General features: G+C 37.9%; 1 protein-coding gene across 1 annotated transcript in view; it reads left to right on the top strand.

Moving 5' to 3' along the window:
• The window catches only part of LOC101121769 (phosphatidylcholine translocator ABCB4), an 89,569-nt gene extending 63,139 nt beyond the window's left edge, over positions 1 to 26,430 (top strand). The window contains 5 exon segments of the mRNA XM_042249301.2: positions 2,100 to 2,224; positions 2,845 to 3,017; positions 17,750 to 17,831; positions 23,850 to 23,930; positions 24,364 to 26,430. The gene's annotated coding sequence lies outside the window, so the exon portion shown is untranslated.
• The last annotated feature ends 631 nt before the right edge of the window (positions 26,431 to 27,061 follow it).

The raw sequence follows: 27,061 nt of genomic DNA, 5'->3' as shown, positions 1-27,061 counted from the left end.
CCCAACAGGAGCTGGCCAGGTGGAGTCCTCCCAAGACCCAGCTTGTGACACGCAGGGCGCATGCTGCCTCTCCTAGCCCCAGGCCACTGCAGCAAGTGCAGGGGTTCAGCCTTACCGGCACTTGAATCTGAGTCTAGGGTTTGCACTGGGGGCTGATGATATAGCATGCTGTGTTCATGACTGGCTGTGGTTACTGAAACTCCAGCCCCACAAAAAGCGGTAGATGTTTACCAAAACTCACATCATTTGCACAAATCAATGCAGGCAAGTTGGTTTAGTGCTCTAGACATACAGAAAAGCCTTGTTACAGGGAGTATTTCGAGGGCTAAATTCCTTGAAGATGACCCAAGGTCAAGTAGACAAATAGGCCCTCCTGAAGATACTGGATTTGGGGCACAAGCATTCTTTATCTTTTCATGTTCAGAAATTAAGAAATTAGTGTTCATTTGAGTTTTTATTTTACTAAGATAATGAGAGATACTGTGCTATTTATACTTCTTTTCCAGATAATTAAATTCTGTACTAACTAGCTATTACATGAATTCATATGACAAGCTGCTGCTGCTGCTAAGTTGCTTCAGTTGTGTCCGATTCTGTGCAACCCCATGGACAGCAGCAAGCTAGTAAGGCTGAATGTAAAAATTCCAATTAATACCTTGCCTTTCTCTGCCTCACTTTTCTGATTTATCTTGTTATGGAGCACATTAGTCAGTTTTGAGGCACATACTGTGAACAGTGCCTAAGGTTGTAAGGTTGGTGATAGATCCAGGAGCAGCAGTCAGTCCTGTTCCTAAGTTCTCGTCACCACACTTCACTGTCGAGTGTTAGGCGTTCCCATTGTGGTCTGTGATAGTCCTTTGGTTAGACCAGAAACAGAGACCAGTTTCTTGTTGTGTTAAATCTTTATGACATGATAGTACCTTCAACTTTGTGTTTAATTAATAACTCCCTCTTGATATTTTCATTTGAAAGAATGTCATTGGATTTTGCTTTGAGTATATATAATTCAGGTGACATTATTTTCAATTATAAGCAGGTATGACATGGTCCACAGTTCAAAAGTATTTCATAATTTTATATATTTTTTACAAGGAATTTTTACAAGATGTTTTACTTTCGTGATTTTCATGTTACCGTAATGTATGTAGTTGGGAATGAAGACCAGACACAGAATAAGTCAAGATGACTTATTTGTCTTTTCATATTTATGACCTGACTGGATGCTCTAAACTTACCTTCTCTACTACATTACAAATCTCTGGGGAGCAGAAACCTACTTTACATCTTTTTGTTGCCTAAGTTCAGTTCAGTTCAGTCGCTCAGTCATGTCTGACTCTTTGCGACCCCATTAATTGCAGCACACCATTGAGTCGGTGATGCCATCCAGCCATCTCATCCTCTGTCATCCCCTTTTCCTCCTGCCCCCAATCTCTCCCAGCATCAGAGTCTTTTCCAATGAGTCAACTCTTCACATGAGGTGGCCAAAGTACTGGAGTTTCAGCTTTAACATCATTCCTTCCGAAGAACACCCAGGACTGATCTCCTTTAGAATGGACTGGTTGGATCTCCTTGCAGTTCAGGGGACTCTCAAGAGTCTTCTTTAACACCACAGTTCAAAAGCATAACTTCTTCGGCACTCAGCTTTCTTCACAGTCCAACTCTCACATCCATACACGACTACTGGAATAACCATAGCCTTCTAAGTTAAACACTGCTAATTCTTAAAGAAAAATTGATCTCATAGCTGATTTGTTATGGTTTTCAGCTTCTATAAAATAGAAGGATCTTCATTTTGTACTTCCCAGGTGGTGCAGTTGGTAAAGAACCCACCTGCCAGTGCAGGAGACACAAGAGATGTGGGTTTGATACCTGGGTCAGGAAGAGCCGCTGGAGAAGGAAATGTCAACACACTCTGGTATACTTGCCTGGGAAATCCCATGGACAGAGGAGCGTGGCGGGCTGCAGTCCATGGGGTCTCAGAGAGTCTGATATGACTGAATACATATGCACTATGACTGTATCTTGTGCTTCATAATATCATAAGAATATGTTTCTGCCTTTTGATAGTGTTGGACCAATCTTTTCATTTGTTCTAACAGAGTGATGGCAGTTCCTGCCACAGTTATTTATTTTACCTGCTATGATCAATTAACTGCTCTTCTGAGATCTAAATTAGGAGAAAATGAAAGCTGCATACCAATCGTTGCTGGAATCGTGGCCAGACGTAAGTAATAAATTCAGAATATTTTCATTCTGATTTCTACTTAAAGCTTGCTTTAAAATGTTTACATTCGTGGAGAATTTCAAGTAGAGTATTGGTGACGGTTTCTTTTGCATTGTAGTTTGTCCTCATATGTCGACACCTATGCTCTAGCGGTCACATTGTGTGGTGACTGCCGTCAGAACCGGACAGGATCAGCCTATCCCATTAATTCTTGGACAGAGTCTCAGATGCAAGATTGTAGATCTTAGATTCTAGATTTTAGGATAATAACACAGAGTCTAATTAATGCCAGAGTCTTTCATCATTTTCTGTATACACTCTGAGATTCAGAGTTTAATCAGAAGGGCATTTTTCTCTATGTAGTGGAAGTGAGGTTTATAATAGTCCTGGTTGATGTATAATGGCTGTGGACCTGCTCTTGAAAGAGTAAGGTATGTGAAATACCTTTATCAAGGAAAAAAATCTGAGCCAGTATGTTGCCATCATGAGATACTAGACACAGTTTGCAGACATTTCAGAATAAAATTTTAAAATATAAAGATGCACAAAATACTCATTTCTGCACGCATGTTTTCGTACTACATGGCTTGCTTTTGTTGTATTCGCTTGTTTTGTACCAGTTGGTGCAGGACTGTAATAAGTCCACTGGAATTGATCAGAACCAAGATGCAATCTAAGAAGTTTTCTTACGAGGAACTGCTTCAATTTGTCAGCAAGAAAGTATCTGAAGATGGTTGGATTTCCCTCTGGAGGGGCTGGGCTCCTACCATTCTTAGAGATGTGCCATCCTCAGGTAGGAATTATCTGCTACATTTTAAGTAGCTTTGTATGTACCACTTTTAAATCAAGGAAATTCCAGACTCTTAAGGTTAAAGGTAAGTTACTGTCTTAGATGATCACACACACACCTCGTTCAGTGTGGCTTTCTCAGATCTTGATGAGTATTTATTTGATGAACGGTTTCTGTTTCAAGCCTGGTTTTCTTTTCTCTTTGTGTTTTCTTTCTTTTTAAATATCAGTTGGTGACTACTCATATTTAGGTAATACAAGCTACCTTTAAAATTATTGTAAAGAAGTCATAATTAGTAAGATATGTAAAGTACTACAAATTAAAATATTATAACATTTAAGACCACCTGTGAATTATATTGATGCCTACTTATTTCAATTATTAACAATCTCCCCCACTTGAGTGCGTGTCTTCTAGGGACTATTATAAATCATTTCAATATTGTGCTAATCATTGAATTATGAAGAGGGAGAAAATCATGAAGAAATGCAAAATTAACAGCTTATAGACTGTGCATACTTCAGTAGTACTTCTGCTGTGAAACTGATGTTTCCATTTAAAACCTAGAAGAAATAATTCTTGAGAACCATTGTATTAACATGCCACATTCTTTTTTAAAAAATATAAATGTATTTATTTTAATTGGAAGTTAATCACTTTACAACATTGTATTGGTTTTGCCATACATCAACATGAATCTGCCACAGGTATACATGTGTTCCCCATCCTGAACCCCCTCCCTCCTCCATCCCCATACCATCCCTCGGGGTCATCTCAGTGCACCAGCCCCAAGCATCCAGTATCATGCATCGAACCTGGACTGGCAATTTGTTTCATATATGATATTATACATATTTCAATGCCATTTTCCCAAATCATCCCACCCTCGCCCTCTCCCACAGAGTCCAAGACTATTCTATACATCTGTGTCTCTTTTGCTGTCTCGCATACAGGGTTATCATTACCATCTTTCTAAATTCCATATATATGCGTTAGTATACTGTATTGGTGTTTTTCTTTCTGGCTTACTTCACTCTGTATAATCGGCTCCAGTTTCATCCACCTCATTAGAACTGATTCAAATGTATTTTTTTAATGGCTGAGTAATACTCCATTGTGTATATGTACCAAAGCTTTCTTATCCATTCATCTGCTGATGGACATCTAGGTGGCTTTCATGTCCTGGCTATTATAAACAGTGCTGCAGTGAACATTGAGGTACACGTGTCTGTTTCAGTTCTGGTTTCCTTGGTGTGTATGCCCAGCAGTGGGATTGCTGGGTCATAAGGCAGTCCTATTTGCAGTTTTTAAGGAATCTCCACACTGTTCTCCATAGTGGCTGTACTAGTTTGCATTCCCACCAACAGTGTAAGAGGGTTCCCTTTTCTCCACAACCTCTCCAACACTTATTGCTTGTAGACTTTTGGATAGCAGCCATTCTGACTGGCATGAGATGGTACGTCATTGTGGTCTTGATTTGCATTTCTCTGATAATAAGTGATGTTGAGCATCTTTTCATGTGTTTGTTAGCCATCTGTATGTCTTCTTCGGAGAAATGTCTATTTAGATCTTTGGCCCATTTTTTGATTGGGTCGTTTATTTTTCTGGAATTGAGCTGCAGGAGTTGCTTGTATATTTTTGAGATTAGTTGTTTGTCAGTTGCTTCATTTCCTATTATTTTCTCCCATTCTGAAGGCTGTCTTTTCACCTTATAGGTTCCTTTGTTGTGCAGAAGCTTTTAATTTTAATTAGATCCCATTTGTTTTATTTTTGCTTTTATTTCCAGTATTTTGGGAGGTGGGTCATAGAGGATCCTGCTGTGATGTATGTCGGAGAGTGTTTTGCCTATGTTCTCCTCTAGGAGTTTTACAGTTTCTGGTCTTACGTTTAGATCTTTAATCCATTTTGAGTTTATTTTTGTGAATGGTGTTAGAAAGTGTTCTAGTTTCATTCTTTTACAAGTGGTTAACCAGTTTTCCTAGCACCACTTGTTAAAGAGATTGTCTTTAATCCACTGTATATTCTTGCCTCCTCTGTCGAAGATAAGGTGTCCATAGGTGTGTGGATTTATCTCTGGGCTTTCTATATTGTTCCATTGATCTATATTTCTGTCTTTGTGCCAGTACCATCCTGTCTTGATGACTGTGGCTTTGTAGTAGAGCCTGAAGTCAGGCAGGTTGATTCTTTCAGTTCCATTCTTATTTCTCAAGATTGCTTTGGCTATTTGAGGCTTTTTCTATTTCCATACAAATTGTGAAATTATTTGTTCTAGCTCTGTGAAAAATACTGCTGGTAGCTTGATAGGGATTGCATTGAATCTATAAATTGCTTTGGGTAGTATACTCATTTTCACTATATTGATTCTTCCGATCTATGAACATGGTATATTTCTCCATGTATTAGTGTCCTCTTTGATTTCTTTCACCAGCGTTTTCTAGTTTTCTATATATAGGTCTTTAGTTTCTTTAGGTAAATATATTCCTAAGTATTTTATTCTTTTTGTTGCAATGGTGAATGGAATTGTTTCCTTAATTTCACTTTCTATTTTCTCACTATTAGTGTATAGGAATGCAAGAGATTTCTGTGTGTTGATTTTATATCCTGCAACCTTACTGCATTCATTAATTAGCTCTAGTAATTTTCTGGTGGAGTCTTTAGGGTTTTCTATGTAGAGGATCATGTCATCTGCAAACAGTGAGAGTTTTACGTCTTCTTTTCCAATTTGGACTCCTTTTATTTCTTTTTCTGCTCTGAATGCTGTGGCCAAAACTTCCAGAACTATGTTGAATAGTAGTGATGAAAGTGGGCACCCTTGTCTTATTCCTGACTTTAGGGGAAATGCTTTCAGTTTTTCACCATTGAGGATAATGTTTGCTGTGGGTTTGTCATATATAGCTTTTATTATGTTGAGGTGGGTTCCTTCTATTCCCACTTTCTGGAGAGTTTTTTTATCATAAATGGATGTTGAATTTTGTCAAAGGCTTTCTCTGCATCTATTGAGATAATCATATGGTTTTTATTTTTCAACATGTTAATGTAGTGTAGTACATTGATTGATTTCTGGATATTGAAGAATCCTTGCATCCCTGGGATAAAGCCCACTTGGTCATGGTGTATGATCTTTTTAATGTGTTGTTGGATTCTGATTGCTAGAATTTTGTTAAGGATTTTTGCATCTGTGTCCATCAGTGATATTGGCCTGTAGTTTTCTTATTTTGTAGCATCTTTGTCAGGTTTTGGTGTTAGGGTGATGGTGGCCTCATAGAATGAGTTTGGACATTTACCTTCCTCTGCAATTTTCTGGAAGAGTTTGAGTAGGATAGGTGTTAGCTCTTCTCGAAATTTTTGGTAGAATTCAGCTGTGAAGCCATCTGGACCCGGGCTTTTGTTTGCTGGAAGATTTCTGATTACAGTTTCAATTTCCGTGCTTGTGATGGGTCTATTTAGATTTTCTATTTCTTCCTGGTTCAGTTTTGGAAAGTGGTACTTTTCTAAGAATTTGTCCATTTCTTCTATGTTGTCCGTTTTATTGGCATATAATTGCTGATAGTAGTCTCTTATGATCCTTTGTATTTGTGTGTTGTCTGTTGTGATCTCTCCATTTTCATTTCTAATTTTATTGATTTGATTTTTCTCCCTTTGTTTCTTGATGAGTCTGGCTAATGGTTTGTCAATTTTATTTATCCTTTCAAAGAACCAGCTTTTGGCTTTGTTGATTTATGCTAAGGTCTCTTTTGTTTATTTTGCATTTATTTCTGCCCTAATTGTTAAGATTTATTTCCTTCTACTAACCCTGGGGTTCTCATTTCTTCCTTTTCTAGTTGTTTTAGGTGTACAGTTAGGTTTTTTATTTGACTTTTTTCTTGTTTCTTGAGGTATGCCTGTATTGCTACGAACTTTCCCCTTAGCACTGCTTTTACAGTGTCCCACAGGTTTGCGGTTGTTGTATTTTCATTTTCATTCATTTCTATGCATATTTTGATTTCTTTTTTGATTTCTTCTGTGATTTGTTGGTTATTCAGCAGCGTGTTGTTCAGCCTCCATATGTTGGAATTTTTAATAGTTTTTCTCCTGTAATTGAGATCTAATCTTACTGCATTATGGTCAGAAAAGATGCTTGGAATGATTTCAATTTTTTTGAATTTACCAAGCCTAGATTTATGGCCCAGGATGTGATCTATCCTGGAGAAGGTTCCTTGTGCACTTGAGAAAAAGGTGAAATTCATTGTTTTGGGGTGAAATGTCCTATAGATATCAGTTAGGTCTAACTGGTCTAATATATCATTTAAAGTTTGTGTTTCCCTGTTAATTTTCTGTTTAGTTGATCTATCCATAGGTGAGAGTGGGATATTAAGGTCTCCCACTATTATCGTGTTATTGTTAATTTCCCCTTTCATACTTGCTAGCATTTGTCTTACAGATTGTGGTGCTCCTATGTTGGGTGCATATATATTTATAATTGTTATATCTTCTTCTTGGATTGATCCTTTGATCATAATGTAGTGTCCTTCTTTGTCTCTTGAAAAGAGAGACAGCCTTTGTTTTAAAGTCTATTTTATCTGATATGAGTATAGCTACTCCTGCTTTCTTTTGGTCTCTATTTGCATGGAAAATCTTTTTCCAGCCCTTCATTTTCAGTCTGTATGTGTCCCCTGTTTGAGGTGGGTCTCTTGTAGACAACATATATATGGGTCGTGTTTTTGTATCCATTCAGCCAGTCTTTGTCTTTTGGTTGGGGCATTCAACCTATTTACATTTAAGGTAATTATTGATAAGTATGATCCTGTTGCCATTTACTTTATTGTTTTGGGTTTGAGTTTATACACCCTTTCTGTGTTTCCTGTCTAGAGAAGATCCTTTAGCATTTGTTGGAGAGCTGGGTTGGTGGTGCTGAATTCTCTCAGCTTTTGCTTGTCTGTAAAGCTTTTGATTTCTCCTTCGTATTTGAATGAGATCCTTGCTGGGTACAGTAATCCGGGCTGTAGGTTATTTTCTTTCATCACTTTAAGTATGTCTTGCCATTCCCTCCTGGCTTGAAGAGTTTCTATCAAAAGATCAGCTGTAATCCTTATGGGAATCCCCTTGTGTGTTATTTGTTGTTTTCCCCTTGCTGCTTCTAATATTTGTTCTTTATGTCTGATCTTTGTGAATTTGATTAATATGTGTCTTGGGGTGTTTTGCCTTGGGTTTATCCTGTTTGCGACTCTCTGGGTTTCTTGGACTTGAGTGATTATTTCCTTCCCTATTTTAGGGAAGTTTTCAACTATTATCTCCTCAAGTATTTTCTCATGGTCTTTCTTTTTGTCTTCTTCTTCTGGGACTCCTATGATTCAAATGTTGGGGCATTTAACACTGTCCTGGAGGTCTCTGAGATTGTCCTCATTTCTTTTAATTTGTTTTTCTTTTTTCCTCTCTGATTCATTTATTTCTACCATTCTATCTTCTACTTCACTAATCCTATCTTCTGCCTCCATTATTCTACTATTTGTTACCTCCAGAGTTTTGATGTCATTTATTGCATTATTCATTATATATTGACTCTTTTTTATTTCTACTAGGTCCTTGTTAAACCTTTCTTGCATCTTCTCAATCCTTGTCTCCAGGCTATTTATCTGTGATTCCATTTCAATTTCAAGATTTTAGATCATTTTCACTATCATTATTTGGAATTCTTTATCAGGTAGATTCCCTATCTCTTCCTCTTTTATTTGGTTTGATGGGCATTTATCCTGTTCCTTTACCTGCTGGGTATTCCTCTCTCTCTTCATCTTGTTTATATTGCTGAGTTTGGGGTGTCCTTTTTGTATTCTGGCAGTTTGTGGAGTTCTTTTTATTGTGGAGTCTCCTCGCTGTGGGTGGGGTTGTATCAAGGGCTTGTCAAGGTTTCTTGGTTAGGGAAGCTTGTGTCAGTGTTCTGGTGGGTGGAGCTGGATTTCTTCTCTCTGGAGTGCAGTGAAGTGTCCAGTAATGAATTATGAGATGTCAGTGGTTTTGGAGTAACTTTGGGCAGCCTGTATATTGGAGCTCAAGGCTGTAATCATGTGTTGCTGGAGAATTTTCATGGTATGTCTTGCTCTGGAACTTGTTGGTCTTGGGTAGTGCTTGGTTTCAGTGTAGGTATGGAGGCATTTGATGAGCTCCTATCAATTAATGTTCCCTGGAATCAGGAGTTCTCTGGTGTTCTCAGGGTTTGGACTTAAGCCTCCTGCTTCTGGTTTTCTGTCTTATTTTTACAGTAGTGTCAAGACTTCTCCTATACAGCACCATTGATAAAACATCTAGTTTAAAGATGAAAAGTTTCTCCCCAATGAGAGACACCCAGAGAAGTTCGCAGAGTTACATGGAGAAGAGAAGAGGGAGGAGGGAGTTAGAGGTGACTTGAATGAGATGAGGTGGAATCAATAGAGGAGAGAGCAAGCTAGCCAGTAATCACTTCTTTATGTGCACTCCACAACTGGACTTCTCAGAGATGTTCATGGAGTTTTACAGTGAAGAGAAGAGGAAGGAAGGAGACAAGGTGGCCAGGAGGATAGAAGAGGGGAATCAAAAGAAGAGAGACAGATCCAGCCAGTAATCAGTTCCCTAAGTGTTCTCCACCATCTGGGACACACAGAAATTCACAGAGTTGGGTAGAGAAGAAAGGGGGTAGTGAGGAGACACAGGCGACCTGGTGGAGAGAAAGGAGACTCCAAAGGGGGAGAGAGCAGTCAAGCCAATAATCTCACTCCCAAGTAATAATGGGTACTGAAGATTGGGTTTTTAAAGGTACAAAATTGATAATACCAAAAAGCAAAGATTAAAAATCTAGAGTAGAGTTTGGAATTTCAAAAATACGATATTAAAGAAGAGAAAAAGAAAGAAAAAAAAACAGTCACAAAAATTATTTTAAAATATATATATTTGAAATTTGCTTTTAAAAAATAGGGTCTTTTTTGCAAAGTAATAGTAGGTTATAACAGTGTAAATTAAAGGAGTAATAGAGGACTTAAAATTTTAAAAATTTTTAAAAAAGAATGATCGTAAAAATAGTAAAAATATATCTAGGACTTTCTCTGGTGTTGTGGGTATTGTGGGGTCAGTTCATTTTTTGATAGTTCCTTGGTCTGGCTTATATTTATCAAGATCTATAGGCCCCTTCCTATGTAGTCAGTACTAATGACAGGGTTTTAATCTCTTGCACCTGTCACTTCCAAGGTGGTTCCCTCTGTTTTAGCTTCTTCTGGTTGCTGGTCTCTTCAGTGTCTGATTTCCGCCTTGACACAAATGGGGCGGTGGTGCACACTTTTTTTAGGCTCACTTGTTCAGTCCGCTGGGGGGAGGGAGGGACGCTGCAAACAAAGAACACTGGCGTGTGCTCACAGTCCCTCCCCCACACTGGGCCTAACCCTGCTCGCAGCACGTGTACCCTCCCTGCCCACACTGCTCAGGCTCTAGGTTGCTCCTCCAGGAACCGACCGAGGCCGGCCCTGCATTGCATCTACCTCCCAGGTCTAAGCAGCTCAGGTTCAGGCATTCTGGTAGTCCTCAGAGGTGCAGACTCGGTTGGGCCTGCATTTTGTGCCCTTCCCAAGTCCGAGCAGCTCAGGTGATGGTGTTTGGCGAGCGCAGTCGCTGCAACTTATCGCCTCCCCCATCCCTGCTGCTCGGTTTTCTGGGTGTACAACCAGCGCACCTTCTCAGGCGGATGTTGACTGTCCAGAACCCCAAGAAGTCTTAGTTAGGAAAGAAGCCTGCTAACAGTTTTGTAGATAATGTCTCTCTGGGACTGTGATTGCCCCCTTCCGGCTCTGGCTGCCTGTCAACCAGCAGGAGATGGTCTGCAGCCAGCTATCTCTGTTCAGTCCTTTGTTCTGTGCGCTGGCCTGCTGGTGTCTTAGGTTAGGGCTGGCTTTTCACGTGGCAGTTATCCCACAGTCTGGTTTGCTAGCCAAAGTTAGTTCACTCAGATTGCACTTGGAGCATTCAGAACAAATCCTTACTCTAAGCAATGCAGCCTGTGCCTCCCTGCCCAGCCCCTGCTTACTAGTGGCGGGTGCAGGCGTCTGCGCTGCTTCTCTGCTGGAGGAGTTACCGTTGGGCTCGTAACCTGTGGGTTTTAATTATTTATTTTTCCTTTCTGTTATGTTGCCCTCTGTGCTTCCAAGGCTCACCACAGACTCGGCAGTGAGAGTGTTTCCTGGTGTTTGGAAACTTCTCTCTTTTTAAGACTCTGTTCCCAGGACGGAGCTCCATCCCTACCTCTTTTCTCTCTTTTTTTGTCTTTTATATTTTTTCCTACCTCCTTTTGAAGACAATGGGCTGCTTTTCTGGGTGCCTGATGTCCTCTGCCGGCATTGAGAAGTTGTTTTGTGGAATTTACTCAGCTTTTAAATGTTCCTTTGATGAATTTGTGGGGCAAAAAGTGGTCTCCCCATCCTATTTCTCCACCATCTTAGGACCGCCTCTCATTCCACATTCTTTCTCCCTTTGATTTAATCCTTTGCTTGGACTCCTGTTCACAGTCCTGTATCATTCCCTTTCCATTAGTATTTTTCTTCAACTTTTGTGTTCATCTATGCTTTTTAGAAACACCATGGATTCCTAGACTAATACTTTTTCATTTTAGTTTTGATGTTTTATACAGAAAAAGTAGTAAGGATATAAATTACCAAGTGCACTAATAAACACCTGTGACATCACCACCTCTGTATATGAATTAGAACACTGCAGTTTTTAAAATCATGAAACCACATATGTCCACCTCCACTGTCACATCCTTAGTGGTAACTTCTTACCTGAATTTTTATCATTTATTTGATTTTAAAAGGTAGTTTTACTACATATGTATTATTGCTTAACAATGGTATACAGTTTTGCCTATTTTTGAGATATAAAATTTATTTTACTTGGAAATACTCCTTTTGTTTTATATGTGCAATTGTTTTGTTTTCAGTCTTGTTTATACATGAATAAACAAGTATAGAAGGGAGAACCACTAGGCCATTCAGGTATGACCTAGATCAAATCCCTTATGATTATATAGTGGAAGTTAGAAATAGATTTAAGGGACTAGATCTGATAGAGTGCCTAATGAACTATGGACGGAGGTTTGTGACATCGTACAGGAGACAGGGATCAAGACCATCCCCACGGAAAAGAAATGCAAAAAAGCAAAATGGCTGTCTGGGAAGGCCTTACAAATAGCTGTGAGTAGAAGTGAAGTGAAATGCAAAGGAGAAAAGGAAAGATATAAGCATCTGAATGCAGAGGTCCAAAGAATAGCAAGGAGAGATAAGAAAGCCTTCCTCAGCAATCAAGGCAAAGAAATAGAGGAAAACAACAGAATGGGGAAGACTAGAGATCTCTTCAAGAAAATTAGAGATACCAAGGGAACATTTCATGCAAAGATGGGCTCGATAAAGGACAGAAATGATATGGACCTAAGAGAAGCAGAAGATATTAAGAAGAGGTGGCAAGAATACACAGAAGAACTGTACAAAAGATATCTTCATGACCAAGATAATCACGATGGTGTGATCACTCACCTAGAGCCAAACATCCTGGTATGTGAAGTCAAGTGGTCTTTAGAAAGCATCACTACAAATAAGCGGAGGTGATGGAATTCCAGTTGAGCTATTTCAAATCTTGAAAGATGATGCTGTGAAAGTGCTGCACTCAATATGACAGCAAATGTGGAAAACTCAGCAGTGGCCACAGGACTGGAAAACATCAGTTTTCATTCCAATCCCAAAGAAAGTCAACGCCAAAGAATGCTCAAACTACTGCACAATTGCACTCATCTCACATGCTAGTAAATTAATGCTCAAAATTCTCCAAGCCAGGCTTCAGCAAAACGTGAACCGTGAACTTCTAGATGTTCAAGCTGGTTTTAGAAAAGGCAGAGGAACCAGAGATCAAATTGCCAACATCCGCTGGATCATTGAAAATGCAAGAGAGTACCAGAAAAACATCTGTTTCTGCTTTATTGACTATGCCAAAGCCTTTGACTGTGTGGATCACAATAAACTGTGGAAAACTCTGAGAGACATGGGAATACCAGACCACCTGACCTGCCTCTTGAGAAACCTATATGCAGGTCAGGAAGCAACAGTTAGAACTGGATATGGAACAATAGACTGGTTCCAAATAGGAAAAGGAGTATGTCAAGGCTGTCTATTGTCACCCTGGTTATTTAACTTCTATGCAGAGTACATCATGAGAAACGCTGGGCTGGAAGAAGCACAGCTGGAATCAAGATTGCTGGGAGAAATATCAATAACCTCAGATATGCAGATGACACCACCCTTATGGCAGAAAGTGAAGAGGAACTCAAAAGCTTCTTGATGAAAGTGAAAGAGGAGAGTGAAAAAGTTGGCTTAAAGCTCAACTTTCAGAAAACGAAGATCATGGCATCTGGTTCCATCACTTCATGGGAAATAGATGGGGAAACAGTGGAAACAGTGTTAGACTTTATTTTGGGGGGCTCCAAAATCACTGCAGATGGTGATTGCAGCCATGAAATTTAAAGACGCTTACTCCTTGGGAGAAAAGTTATGACCAACCTAAACAGCATATTCAAAAGCAGAGACATTACTTTTCCAACAAAGGTCCATCTAGTCAAGGCTATGGTTTTTCCAGCGGTCATGTATGGATGTGAGAGTTGGACTATGAAGAAGGCTGAGCACGGAAGAATTGATGCTTTTGAACTGTGGTGTTGGAGAAGACTCTTGAGAGTCCCTTGGACTGCAAGGAGATCCATTCTGAAGGAGATCAGTCTTGGGATTTCTTTGGAAGGACTGATGCTAAAGCTGAGACTCCAGTACTTTGGCCACCTCATGCGAAGAGTTGACTCATTGGAAAAGACTCTGATGCTGGGAGGGATTGGGGCCAGGAGGAGAAGGGGACGACAAAGGATGAGATGGCTGGATGGCATCACCAACTCGATCGATGTGAGTCTGAGTGAACTCCGGGAGTTGGTGATGGACAGGGAGGCCTGGCATGCTGCGATTCATGGGGTCGAAAAGAGTCGGACACGACTGATCAACTGGACTGAACTGAATTTAGGCATAGTGTGTGACAGTTCATGAAATACTTGTTTTTCAATTTTTGGAGTTTTACATCAGTGTTCATGAGATGTGACTCTCTCCTTTCCTCTTGTGTTCTTATTGGGTTTTGAGATCAAACTCCTACTTTTTACTGATGCATAGTTTTGTTTATAAGACCCCTAGAATATTACTGAGAATTTTTTACTATTTTTACAAATTTCACCTAGTATTTGTCTAAGCAGAAAGCAAGGTGTGTCAATACTAGAATTCTCTTCTCCTTTAATATATAATATTCTTCAAATATTTTCCGTGAAGTCCACATTTCATTTCTAAATGTGTTCATTCTATTCTGTTTTTGTAGCAATGTACTAGTATAACTATAAAGTCTTAAAGAAGTGGTTGTGTGCAAAATCTGGCTTATAAGAACCAACATTTATGATCAACTTTACCTCAGGGGCGTTGTCTAGTTCTGTAAGTTTATTGTATTGTTGTTATATTCCAAAATAGTGATAATTGTCTTACTAAAACAGAACAAAATATTATGTAGCATTTCATGTCTATTGAGATAGAACAGCTTTAGGGTAGTGCATCCTCAAAGTGCTAAGTATTTACTACCGATTTTGAAGATACATTATCAGTACTATCCATTAAATATTTTAAAATACATTTTATATCTCTTTATTATATTACAAATATATCTTTCTGAAACTTTGGAACTTGTTAGATCTCTAGTTATGATAATGAGTTTAGATGTACTTTATTACACAAAGTATTTGGCAATTTGGTCATTAAATACCAGTAGATCTTGTTAGTTGATATCCCTGATGCTGGGAGGGATTGGGGGTAGGAGAAGGGGACGACAGAGGATGAGATGGCTGGATGGCATTGCTGACTCCATCAACTCAAACTCTGGGAGTTGGTGATGGACAGGGAGGCTTGGCGTGCTGTGATTCGTGGGGTTAAAAGAGTCAGACACAACTGAGCGACTGAACTGAAATACCCAGTGACCATTTTTGGGTAGTAGGGAGTTCACCTTTGGCCACTCCTCCACATAATGAAAACTCATGTAGTGGGCCTTTATGCAGATTCTTATCACCATGATCTTGGACACAGAGAGCTTTCTTATCCCCACATACTTAGAGAATGAATTTTTGATGACACAGTGATGTGCTGACATATTGGAACCAGATAGAGACAGTGAAGGAGCACAGTGCAGTCATGGAGACTGGCAGAAAAATACTGGAGTCACTGTCAGAAAACCTAGGCACAATCTCAGAGATTGTGTTCAAAATTGAGACATGAAGATTCTCGGGTCCGGTATATGTCAAATTAACCCTAGGGGGGTATAAATATATTGAGGCAAAAGAGCAATTCTTTGTAGCAATTTAAGAGGTTAGAATACGAGCAAAATCTTTATGATTCATTATTTCTATTTGTGAGGTGATTAAAAGTAACTTACAAATTTTATTTATATCTTAATCCACCATGAATGATGAAAAACAAGTACCACTTATGTTTATCCATAACAATTGTAGAACCAATTCTGTACTTAGTGCTTTATGTAAAAAAAAAAAAAAAAAAAAGTTGCATGGCTGTAGGGTGTTGTCCCAGCTTTCCAGTAATGAAAGAATGTTGTTTTACTATTTCTTACGTAACACAGAAAAAATATTTTAAAAATCTTTAGTAATTTAAAAAATATTACTGCCTTTTAACTGTTAAACAAATAAAAATGTGTCTGCAACAGGAAAAGCACATCAGTGGGATAATGTCCAGGCTTTCTGTTAGAAAACCGAACAGCCTAAACCTGTTATTCTGCAGAGTGTCAGGCTCATCCCGCATTGTTGCTGCCTTTGATACTCCCATCAGCACCCCCTATCCAGGGGTTCTGCACCTGCAGATTGAACCAATTCGATTCTTGGCTGTTGAATCCACAGATGTGGAACCACAGACACAGAGGACCAGCTGTGCTATGACATTTTATATAAGGGACAGATACTCGGCAGGTTTCAGTATCTGCAGCCAATGCACCTCAGAAACTAAAGAACAACTATATGTGTTGGATTGTGGAGAAACGATCATTGATTTTATCTTACCTGAGATCTTTGAAACTGGTTTCAAGAACTTAAATCTCCTTACATTGATGGGTGAAATAAAAGTGAATGACTTTAAAGGTTATTTTATGAGCATATTGACCAAATGTAAGTTGGGAAACAGAAAATAGAGACTAGGTTTTACTTTGCATGACTGTTATATCAAATATAAGACATTCTTAGGGGAATTTGTTCTTTCAGAAAACCTTTCTTGCTTAATTAAGGCATTATGGAAATAACTGTTAAACTGATTAATCTGACATTTTTAGTTACTTTAATTGGAGGCTAATTACTTTATTGTAGTGGGTTTTGCCATACATTGACATGAATCAGCCACAGGTGTATATGTGTTCCCCATCCTGAACCCCCCTCCCAATACCATCCCTCAGGGTCGTCCCAGTGCACTGGCCCTGAGAACCCTGTCTCATGCATCAAACCTGGACTGGTGATCTATTTCACATATGGTAATATACATGTGTCAGTGCTATTCTCTCAGATCATCCCACCCTCGCCTTCTCCCACAGAGTCCAAAAGTCTGTTCTTTACATCTGTGTCTCTTTTGCTGTCTCACATATAGGGTTATCACTACCATCTTTCTAAATTCCATATATATGCATTAATATACAGTATTGGTGTTTTTCTGACTTACTTTGCTCTGTATAATAGGCTCCAGTTTCATCCACCTCATGAGAACTGATTCAAATGCATTCTTTTTAATAGCTGAGTAATATTCCATTGTGTATATGTACCACGACTTTCTTATCCATTCCTCTGCCGATGGACATCTAGGTTGCTTCCATGTCCTGGCTATTGTAAACAGTGCTGCAATGAACATTGAGGTACACGTGTCTCTTTCAGTTCTGGTTTCCGTGGTGTGTATGCCCAGCAGTGGGATTGCTGGGTCATACAGCAGTTCTATTTCCAGTTTCTTAAGGAATCTCCACACTGTTCTCCATAGTGGCTGTACTAGTTTGCATTCCCACCAACAGTTTAAGAGGGTTCCCTTTTCTCTGCACCCTCTCCAGCATTTGTTTGTAGACTTTTTGATAGCAGCCAGTCTGACCAGCGTGAGATGGCACCTCATTGTGGTTTTGATTTGCATGAAATGTTTTTAAAAATTATTTGTGAACTGCATTTGATAAATATGATGAAACCCATAAAGAAAATGTATATGGCACTAAAAGTTCAAAAGTCCATTTTCTTTAATTTTTTAACAATTTTTAAAACATTTGGAAAATTTTAAACGCTAATTACTAGGTACTTTGATTTCTGCTTTAAAATATAATACTATACCTTCATCTGTAGTAAAGGAATAATGGAACACAAAGGAGCATCAGAAATTGTGAATACTGGTTTTGCAGTCAGAGGTCTGGTTGGAATTCTGACTGCCAACTAGTGTGGTGTGACCTCAGGAATATAGGAGGACTGTTCTCTTACTCCTGAACTTTAGGAGAAATGTATAAGACTTTATCTGTCCTCTTCAATAGGAGCTTCTCCTTAAATATCTCTGGTTTCACTTTTTCAGTTTAGTTCTGATTTTATTACTATCTTTATTAAGTAATACCCTAATTAGAGTATAAAATACTTTGGGAAAAATTTAATCAATTTTATTTTTTGTTAGTTTGCAGCTGTTGTAACTTTGCCATTTGATGTGGTAAAAACATAAGAGCAGATACAACTTTGGATATATGAAAGCCTGAAAAGTAAGTTTAATTAATTGAAAATGTGTCTAAGATGCCATGAAAAATATTTTCTTTCTAGATAGTTAGGAATAGCTAAGATAGGGAAGACAAGATTCCCCCTGCCTCTTGGTTGCCTTCCTCTCTATTTAACTCAAACTAATGTACTGCTAGAATGGAGTACCCAGAAAAACCTCTAAACCTAAGCAAAAACTTTAAGAAAATTTAAAGACTATATTAGTATGCATATACATATTCTTTTTCTTTTCTATTTTTTAGCTTCCCTTTTGATGTGTTTTTTTTCCCCCTTGCCTATTATCCCATCTACTTCTTTATAACCTGTAATCTCTTCTAGAACAAAATTGTCCTAGGGACTTCCCCTTTAATGCAGAAGGTGCAGGTTCGATCCCTGGTTGGGGAGCTAAGATCCCACATGCCTCCTGCCCCCCCCAAAAAAAAACAAAACGTAAAACAGAAGCAATACTGAACAACATCACTAAAGAATTTAACAATGGTCCATATTTCTTTTTTAAGTACTATTAGTTGCTTCTACTAGATTCATTCTGTTTTTATTATAGAAAGTGTAGCAAGCCCACTGGAAATAGGGCTTTGTTTCTGAAACATAAAATTGTTAGGATTTGATCATTTGGATGATCAGTAGAGGACTGTTTATTGTTGTCTGTGCTTGAAATATTAATAATCACACAGTGTTTCTTTACAGTGTATGAAGTTGATTTTCCCCTGTAGAAAGAGCTCTTGGACGTTGGATCTTTAGGCAGGGCTCTCCCATGGCTTCCCTCCAGTTGAGAAGTCTTCTTGTTCGTCTTCTTTTACATTCACCTCACCCTACTATTAAAATAGAGACTAGTTTGGAACTTGAGAAAGCAATGGCACCCCATTCCGGTACTCTTGCCTGGAAAATCCCATGGATGGAGGAGCCTGGTAGGTGACAGTCCATGAGGTCGCTAAGAATCGGACATGACTGAGCGACTTCACTTTCACTTTTCACTTTTATGCATTGGAGAAGGAAATGGCAACCCACTCCAGTGTTCTTGCCTGGAGAATCCCAGGGACGGTGGAGCCTGGTGGGCTGCCCTCTATGGGGTCGCACAGAGTGGGACACGACTGAAGCAACTTAGCAGTTGGAACTTAAGCTCCATAAGATTAGACATACTCAGCTACTTAGCAACCTTTTTTTTTTTAATATTTGAGACTTTATTTTTAAGAAATTCAAAGCCATATATAATTAGTAAAATGTAAATTACCAGCAGAGATTATTTTTCTACTGACTATTAAATTCTTTTTTAATCTTTTTTTAAATTTACTTTTACAATACTGTATTGGTTTTGCCATACATTGACATGAATCAGCCACGGGTGTACATGAGTTCCCAATCCTGAACCCCCCTGCCACCTCCCACCCCATATCATCTCTCTGAATCATCCCCGTGCACCAGCCCCAAGCATCCTGTATCCTGTATCAAACATAGACTGGCGATTCGTTTCTTACCTGACAGTATACATGTTTCAATGCCATTCTCCCAAATCATCCAACCCTCTCTCTCTCCCACAGAGTCTAAAAGTCCGTTCTATACATCTGTGTCTCTTTTGCTGTCTTGCATACAGGGTTATGGTTACCATCTTGCTAAATTCCATATATACGTGTTAGTATACTGTATTGGTGTTTTTCTTTCTGGCTTAATTCACTCTGTATAATAGGCTCCAGTTTCATCCACCTCATTAGAACTGATTCAAATGTATTTTTTTAATGGCTGAGTAATACTCCATTGTCTATATGTACCACAGCTTTCTTATCCATTCCTCTGCCGATGGACATCTAGGTTACTTCCATGTCCTGGCTATTATAAACAGTGCTGTGATGAACATTGGGGTACACGTGTCTCTTTCAATTCTGGTTTCCTTGCTGTGTATGCCCAGCAGTAGGATTGCTGGGTCATAGGCAGTTCTATTTGCAATTTTTAAGCAATCTCCACACTGTTCTCCATAGTGGCTGTACTATGCATTCCCACCAGCAGTGTAAGAGGGTTCCCTTTTCTCCCCACCTCTCCAGCATTTATTGCTTGTAGACTATTGGATTGCTGCCATTCTGATTGGTGTGAAACGGTACCTCATTGTGGTTTTGATTTGCATTTCTCTGATAATGAGTGATGTTGAGCATCTTTTCATGTGTTTGTTAGCCATCCATATGTCTTCTTTGGAGAAATGTCTATTTAGTTCTTTGGCCCATTTTTTGATTGGGTCATTTATTTTTCCGGCATTGAGCTGCATAAGTTGCTTGTATATTTTTGAGGTTAGTTGTTTGTCAGTTGCTTCATTTGCTATTATTTTCTGCCATTCCCAAAGCTGTCTTTTCACCTTGCTTATAGGTTCCTTTGTTGTGCAGAAGCTTTTAATTTTAATTAGATCCCATTTGTTTATTTTTGCTTTTATTTCCAGTATTTTGGGAGGTGGGTCATAGAGGATCCTGCTGTGATGTATGTCGGAGAGTGTTTTGCCTATTTTCTCCTCTAGGAGTTTTATAGTTTCTGGTCTTACATTTAGATCTTTAATCCATTGAGTTTACTTTTTTGTGTATGGTGTTAGAAAGTGTTCTAGTTTCATTCTTTTACAAGTGGTTGACCAGTTTTCCTAGCACCACTTGTTAAAGAGATTGTCTTTAATCCATTGTATATTCTTGCCTCCTCTGTCGAAGATAAGGTGTCCATAGGTGTGTGGATTTATCTCTGGGCTTTCTATTTTGTTCCATTGATCTATATTTCTGTCTTTGTGCCAGTACCATCCTGTCTTGATGACTGTGGCTTTGTAGTAGAGCCTGAAGTCAGGCAGGTTGATTCCTCCAGTTCCATTCTTCCTTCTCAAGATTGCTTCGGCTATTTGAGGCTTTTTCTATTTCCATACAAATTGTGAAATTATTTGTTCCTAGCTCTGTGAAAAATACCGCTGGTAGCTTGATAGGGATGGCATTGAATCTGTAGATTGCTTTTGGTAGTATACTCATTTTCACTATATTGATTCTTCCAATCTATGAACATGGTATATTTCTCCATTAGTGTCCTCTTTTATTTCTTTCATCAGTATTTTATAATTTTCTATTTTAGGTAGGTATGAAAGTGAAAGTGAAGTCGCTCAGTCGTGTCCAACTCTTTCCAACCCCATGGACTATAGCCTACCAGGCTTCTCCCTCATGGGATTCTCCAGGCATAGGTATATTCCTAAGTATTTTATTCTTTTCGTTGCAATGGTGAATGGAATTGTTTCCTTAATTTCTTTTTCTACTCTCTCATTATTAGTGTATAGGAATGCAAGGGATTTCTGTGTGTTGATTTTATATCCTGCAACTTTAATATATTCATTGGTTGGCTCTAGTAATTTTCTGGTGGCGTCTTTAGGGTTTTCTATGTAGAGGATCATGTCATCTGCAAACAGTGAGCATTTTACTACTTCTTTTCCAATTTGGATTCCTTCTATTTCTTTTTCTGCTCTGATTGCTGTGGCCAAAACTTCCAGAACTATGTTGAACAGTAGTGATGAAAGTGGGCACCCTTGTCTTGTTCCTGACTTTAGGGGAAATGCCTTCAATTTTTCACCATTGAGGATAATGTTTGCTGTGGGTTTGCCATATACAGCTTTTATTATGTTGAGGTGGGTTCCTTCTATTCCTACTTTCTGGAGAGTTTTTATCAAATGGATATTGAATTTAGTCAAAGGCCTTCTCTGCATCTACTGAGATAATCATATGGCTTTTATTTTTCAATTTGTTAATGTGGTGAATTACATTGATTTGTGGATATTGAAGAATCCTTGCATCCCTGGGATAAAGCCCGCTTGGTCATGGTGTATGATCTTTCTAATGTGTTGTTGGATTCTAATTGCTAGAATTTTGTTAAGGATTTTTGCATCTATGTTCATCAGTGATATCAGCCTGTAGTTTTCTTTTTTTGTGACATCTTTGTCAGGTTTTGGTATTAGGGTGATGGTGGCCTCATAGAATGAGTTTGGAAGTTTCCCTTCCTCTGCAATTTTCTGGAAGAGTTTGAGTAGGATAGGTATTAGCTCTTCTCTAAATTTTTGGTAGAATTCAGCTGTGAAGCCGTCTGGACCTGGGCTTTTGTTTGCTGGAAGATTTCTGATTACAGTTTCAATTTCCGTGCTTGTGATGGGTCTGTTAAGATTTTCTATTTCTTCCTGGTTCAGTTTTGGAAAGTTGTACTTTTCTAAGAATTTGTCCATTTCTTGTATGTTGTCCATTTTATTGGCACATAATTGCTGATAATAGTCTCTTATGATCCTTTGTATTTCTGTGTTGTCTATTGTGATCTATTTTCATTTCTAATTTTATTGATTTTTCTCCCTTTGTTTCCTGATGAGTCTGGCTAATGGTTTGTCAATTTTATTTATCCTTTCAAAGAACCAGCTTTTGGCTTTGTTGACTTTTGCTATGGTCTCTTTTGTTTCTTTTGCATGTATTTCTGCCCTAATTGTTAAGATTTCTTTCCTTCTACTAACTCTGGGGTTCTCCATTTCTTCCTTTTCTAGTTGCTTTAGGTGTAGAGTTAGGTTATTTGAGTTTTTTCTTGTTTCTTGAGGTATGCCTATATTGGTATGAACTTTCCTCTAAGCACTGCTTTTATAGTGTCCCACAGGTTTTAGGGTTCACCTCCTTTCTTTACTAGTTGTTTCCAAAATTGAAAACATTTAAGCAAGGAGTATAAGTTGTCAACCTGCAGTGTAAATATTTTGTCACTGACTGTTTTTAGAGGGTTAAGTTTCAGTCATAAATACTTTGTTCTTGGTTTTAAAATGTATCCTTTCCGTTTGGTTGCTCTAATCACTGTAGTTTTACTTACGCTATTTATATAGATAGTTTAGCTTCTTAAATAACAAGGCCTCATTTATCTTCATAGAGAATCTGATATTATATGGAAGAAATTTTGAGATAATGAGCCCCTCTTCATTAAGTTGCAGATTCTACAGAGCTGTTACTGAATGGCCCCTTTCCCTAATTTTCCCTTTTTCCCTAGGCATACATACTAAAATGTACTTTAATCCTAATGACTCAGAGTTATCATCACTGTACACACTGATTACTGTAGTTTCATAACACAGCTCTCAGAAGCTAGTGAGACACTTAGGAGTGTTGGCCTATCATGCTCTGGGCTGGGCAAGACTGAAATCTTCAGCTGTCACAGTGCTGAAGTGGTAGGATGGTAGTGGTAGGATGCCCACCTTTTAGCAGATTTTTTTTCATCTTTAGCGTCTGTAGTCTGGGGGCTAAGCCAGCTGCTTAGAATCATTGTGTACAACGAAGGAGAGCGAACTTGGTGTATGTACAGCACATTCATGAGGTTTATGTTTGAATCTGAGTAACATCTATTTTTGCTGTTTTCAAAAGATGTATAAATCTGTTTCTTTACTGTGTTCCAGACACTTAAGCAGTTGCAAATAAGCGAGATTTTACTGTTAGCTACAGGAAAACTCTTCCCTTCAGAGGAGACAGGACTGATTTATTTCAAGACTAGCACATCTATTCAGAAAGATGCTTCTAAGGTAGAACCTCCGTAGGGAGAATGAGCTATTTTCCTTAAAGCTTCTCTTTGGGGAAAAAAGTTTTTTTAATGTATGCACTAAAAGTACAATGAAAAATGGTTATCATGGCTTCACTTGGAGAACCCCATGAAAATTCCTATATATCTTTAAAATTTTTCATTATGAAAGATTTTTAAGATATGGAAAAAAGTATAAAGGATACACACCACCAAGCTTAAACATCAGTTCAGGAGAGGCTTTCTGTATATTCCTCCTTGATTACATCTGGTTCTATGTACCTTAAAAGTGCCTTTAAAATTTCTTTTTAATGAATCCAACTATTAAAAATAAGATTTAAAATAGTTCTTTATGTAAACAGATCTGTTCTTATAATGAACTGATATATCCCAAAGCCCATTAACACTCTTTGATGTGTATTTATCTATATTAGAAATTAAGTGGTAATTTATAATAGCATCGTTTCTTTAACATTTAGTTTCTATGCCTTTGCAAATGTCAACCTGGAGTATAATGAAGAACATTGTTGCTCAGAACGGATTTTCTGGATTATTTACAGGTAAAAATATTTCCTTACCAAACTGTTGACTAAAATGTTTACTTTTCCTTTTAAATTAATTGCCTTTCAGCAGAAAATTTTTGAAAATATTCTTCATTTACTATTTCCTCCTAAATATCTTTGCTGTAAGTTTAAAAATTTTAAATACCAGTTGCTTTTGAAGTAATTTGGAATTAAAGTGAACAGTGAACAGTTCGGCTTGTTCTTTGACACCAGTTATGGGACAGTGTTTTATCCACTCCAGTATTCTTGCCTGGAGAATCCCATGGACAGAGAAGCCTAGTAGGTTACAGGCCACAGGGTCGCAAAGAGTCGGATACGACTGAGCGACTTCACCTCACCTCACCTTACTTAATTTGATAACTGTCAGAATGAAATCAAATAAATTAACATTTTAAAATGTAAGGTAAAATTTTTCTGTTTCCTTTTTTAGGACTGTTTTCCTCATTTAATTAAAATTGCTCCTGCTTGTGCTGTTATGATCAGTACATATGAATTTGGGAAGTCGTTCTTCCAGAAACAAAATGCTCAAAGACAGCAATACTAGAGATGCTGTTTCAACCTGAAATAACAACCATACCAAATAATAAGAGGAGACTGTTAGGCAAGAGCTTTTTTCACCTTTTTTGCTATTATCTTACAGTGGTTTTCTATCATTCTAACTTCAAATTTTTATCCTACTTTTTGAGAAGTTGCTCAATGGTTATGATTTCTGAATACCTTTTTCATTCTTATAAAGCACAGAAAAATTATTCTACACTGAAAGCAATAATCTCAGAGTTTGGTACAGATTTCTGTGTAACTTCATTTTTGCAATTGTGTGCTGAATGATGTACAGAGTCTAAAAGAATTCCCAAGTCTTTTTATACACATTTAAATCATGGACGTAGATACTTAAGTGTTTCAACAAAGTACATAACAGAAAGCAATCTTTAAATATTATTATTCACATCATTTACCAAATACTGCCTATCAGTTATTTTAATTCACATATATTTGGTGTTTTTTTTTTTTCTTTCCCACCCTGTTACTGTTTTAAGGCCTCGTGTATATTAAGATTTCTCTGATCCGAGGTATGGCTATCTTACGTTCATGAACCAAAAATATAACTTGTGTGATATTGATGCTATTTTTGATGTCTAAAGACCCCCATATTATCTACTATTTCTGTGACAGAGAGCGTTCACTGACCGTCTTAAATGTTCACTTCAGTCAAACTTGGGTGTGCAGTGGAAAAGCACGTTGTATTCAGGCCAGCGAGAAAGCCGTTTCAGCACAACAAAGGCCTCTGGTTTCAGCTGTCTTGTCATCAGGCATTACCATCTGTGAAGTTCTCTAGGTCACGTCTCTTCGCTTGTTCTAACACCACTGAGACAGAGTATGTTCAAGATGTCCCTTGACTTTACACATCTCACACGAGTGTGCTAGACCAAGAACTAGCTTTTGGTCACTGGAGGCTAATGCCTAAGAAGTTTAGTTTATGAATGTAAGAATGAAAAAGAATATGATTTCAAGACAATATTTTTAGATATTTTTGTTTTCCTCAGTATCTGTATACTCTAAGAAAAAGCACTTTATTGCAGTCTATCTGTATTTTATGAAAATGTGCAACATTTTTTCCCTAAAATAGAGTAATATATATTTAAGTGACATATCTCTAGTGTTGGTACAAATTAATGTATTTTCCAATATAGTAGAAAACTATTTATGTTTCACCAGAAATAAACTATATAGGGTTTCTATTTAAGTTTTGTGTGTTTATTTTATCCTGTGTTGATTTACCTTAAGTTTGCAACATATATATCTATAAAAATATAAATATTTATATTCATTGAAATATTTTATGTTTTCTTAAAGCTACCACTGTGCTTCTAGTATATACTTTCATATAAAATTATGTTAATGCTATACTATCAACATATATATAAAACACAATGGAAGTTTATCTTGAACACTGGATTTAACAGTATTAAATTTAAATTTACCTTTGCTCTGCTGTGCTTCTTTTGGGTAACTAGTAGAAAAGGGCAGAAAAATTTAGGTTTTGAACAATAGTCTCAAAAAACAGTTATGTATTTCAAGTTAATGTCACTTATAAACAAACAGAAGGGAAACTTTCATCCTCTCCTTCCCCACTACTGACTGCATTGTGGAAAATTATTGTTTTATAACTAAAAGAACTTAAACCTAACTCCCTGTAGTTTTTGTAACATACATTACATGCAATGTATCCGAAAGAAAAGAAGTCTGAATTTAGGCTTTGTCTATGCTTAAGTGGTAAAAAGCATTACTAGTAGGAACCAAAAAAGGTTTGGCTAAAAATTGTATTCTTGGTAATGTTTCTAAATGCATATGTTAATGTTAAAATTTCTAACATACACATTTAATTTCTTATGTGTGTAACTTTTTTAAGAAAAATGTCTTATTCAAGTATTACATGTTTGTTGCCTTTCATATAATTCCATATTACTTTTTTAAAATAAAGTTATTTCTAGGAAAACTATTCAGTATGTTTATTTAGCCACATTTGACTCCTTTAATTCTAGCCTCTTTTTTTCCCCTGGGGCACAAATTCCAGGGATACGGGAAAGTTTGGTGTATTACTTTTTAACATGTATACTATCATGTAAGAATCGAATCGCCAGTCTATGCCCGACGCAGGATACAGCATGCTTGGGGCTGGTGCACAGTGATGACCCAGAGAGATGTTATGGGGAGGGAGGTGGGTGGGGGGTTCATGTTTGGGAATGCATGTACACCCATGGTGGATTCATGTCAATGTATGGTAAAACCAATACAGTATTGTAAAGTAAAGTAAAAATAAAAATTAAAAAAAAAAGTAAATGACTGCTGTTATGTTTTAATCCATCACTCCACACTTACTGAGATGAATCCTTTTACGTGGTAGGCAGTATAAAAAGCACTGGAGGTAAGATACTGCAGCTACTCTTATTGGTCTTAAGGTTTCAGCTGTGATTGTTAGGAATAAACAAAAGTAATGGAAAAGCTGAAGAATTCTCCCCTGGCCTGGGAAGCAGAGGCTGGTCAGGAAATGGTTCTTAGGACAGGCAGTCCAAGGCAACATACCTGGAGGCTGGGAGTCTTCAATCAGGCAGTGGTACTTAGCACCA

The sequence above is a fragment of the Ovis aries genome, chromosome 4, assembly GCF_016772045.2.
Source record: "Ovis aries strain OAR_USU_Benz2616 breed Rambouillet chromosome 4, ARS-UI_Ramb_v3.0, whole genome shotgun sequence".
Taxonomy (NCBI): domain Eukaryota; kingdom Metazoa; phylum Chordata; class Mammalia; order Artiodactyla; family Bovidae; genus Ovis; species Ovis aries.
The sequence above is the reverse complement of the archived record's forward strand: the minus strand, read 5'-3'. Positions and strand labels throughout refer to the sequence as shown.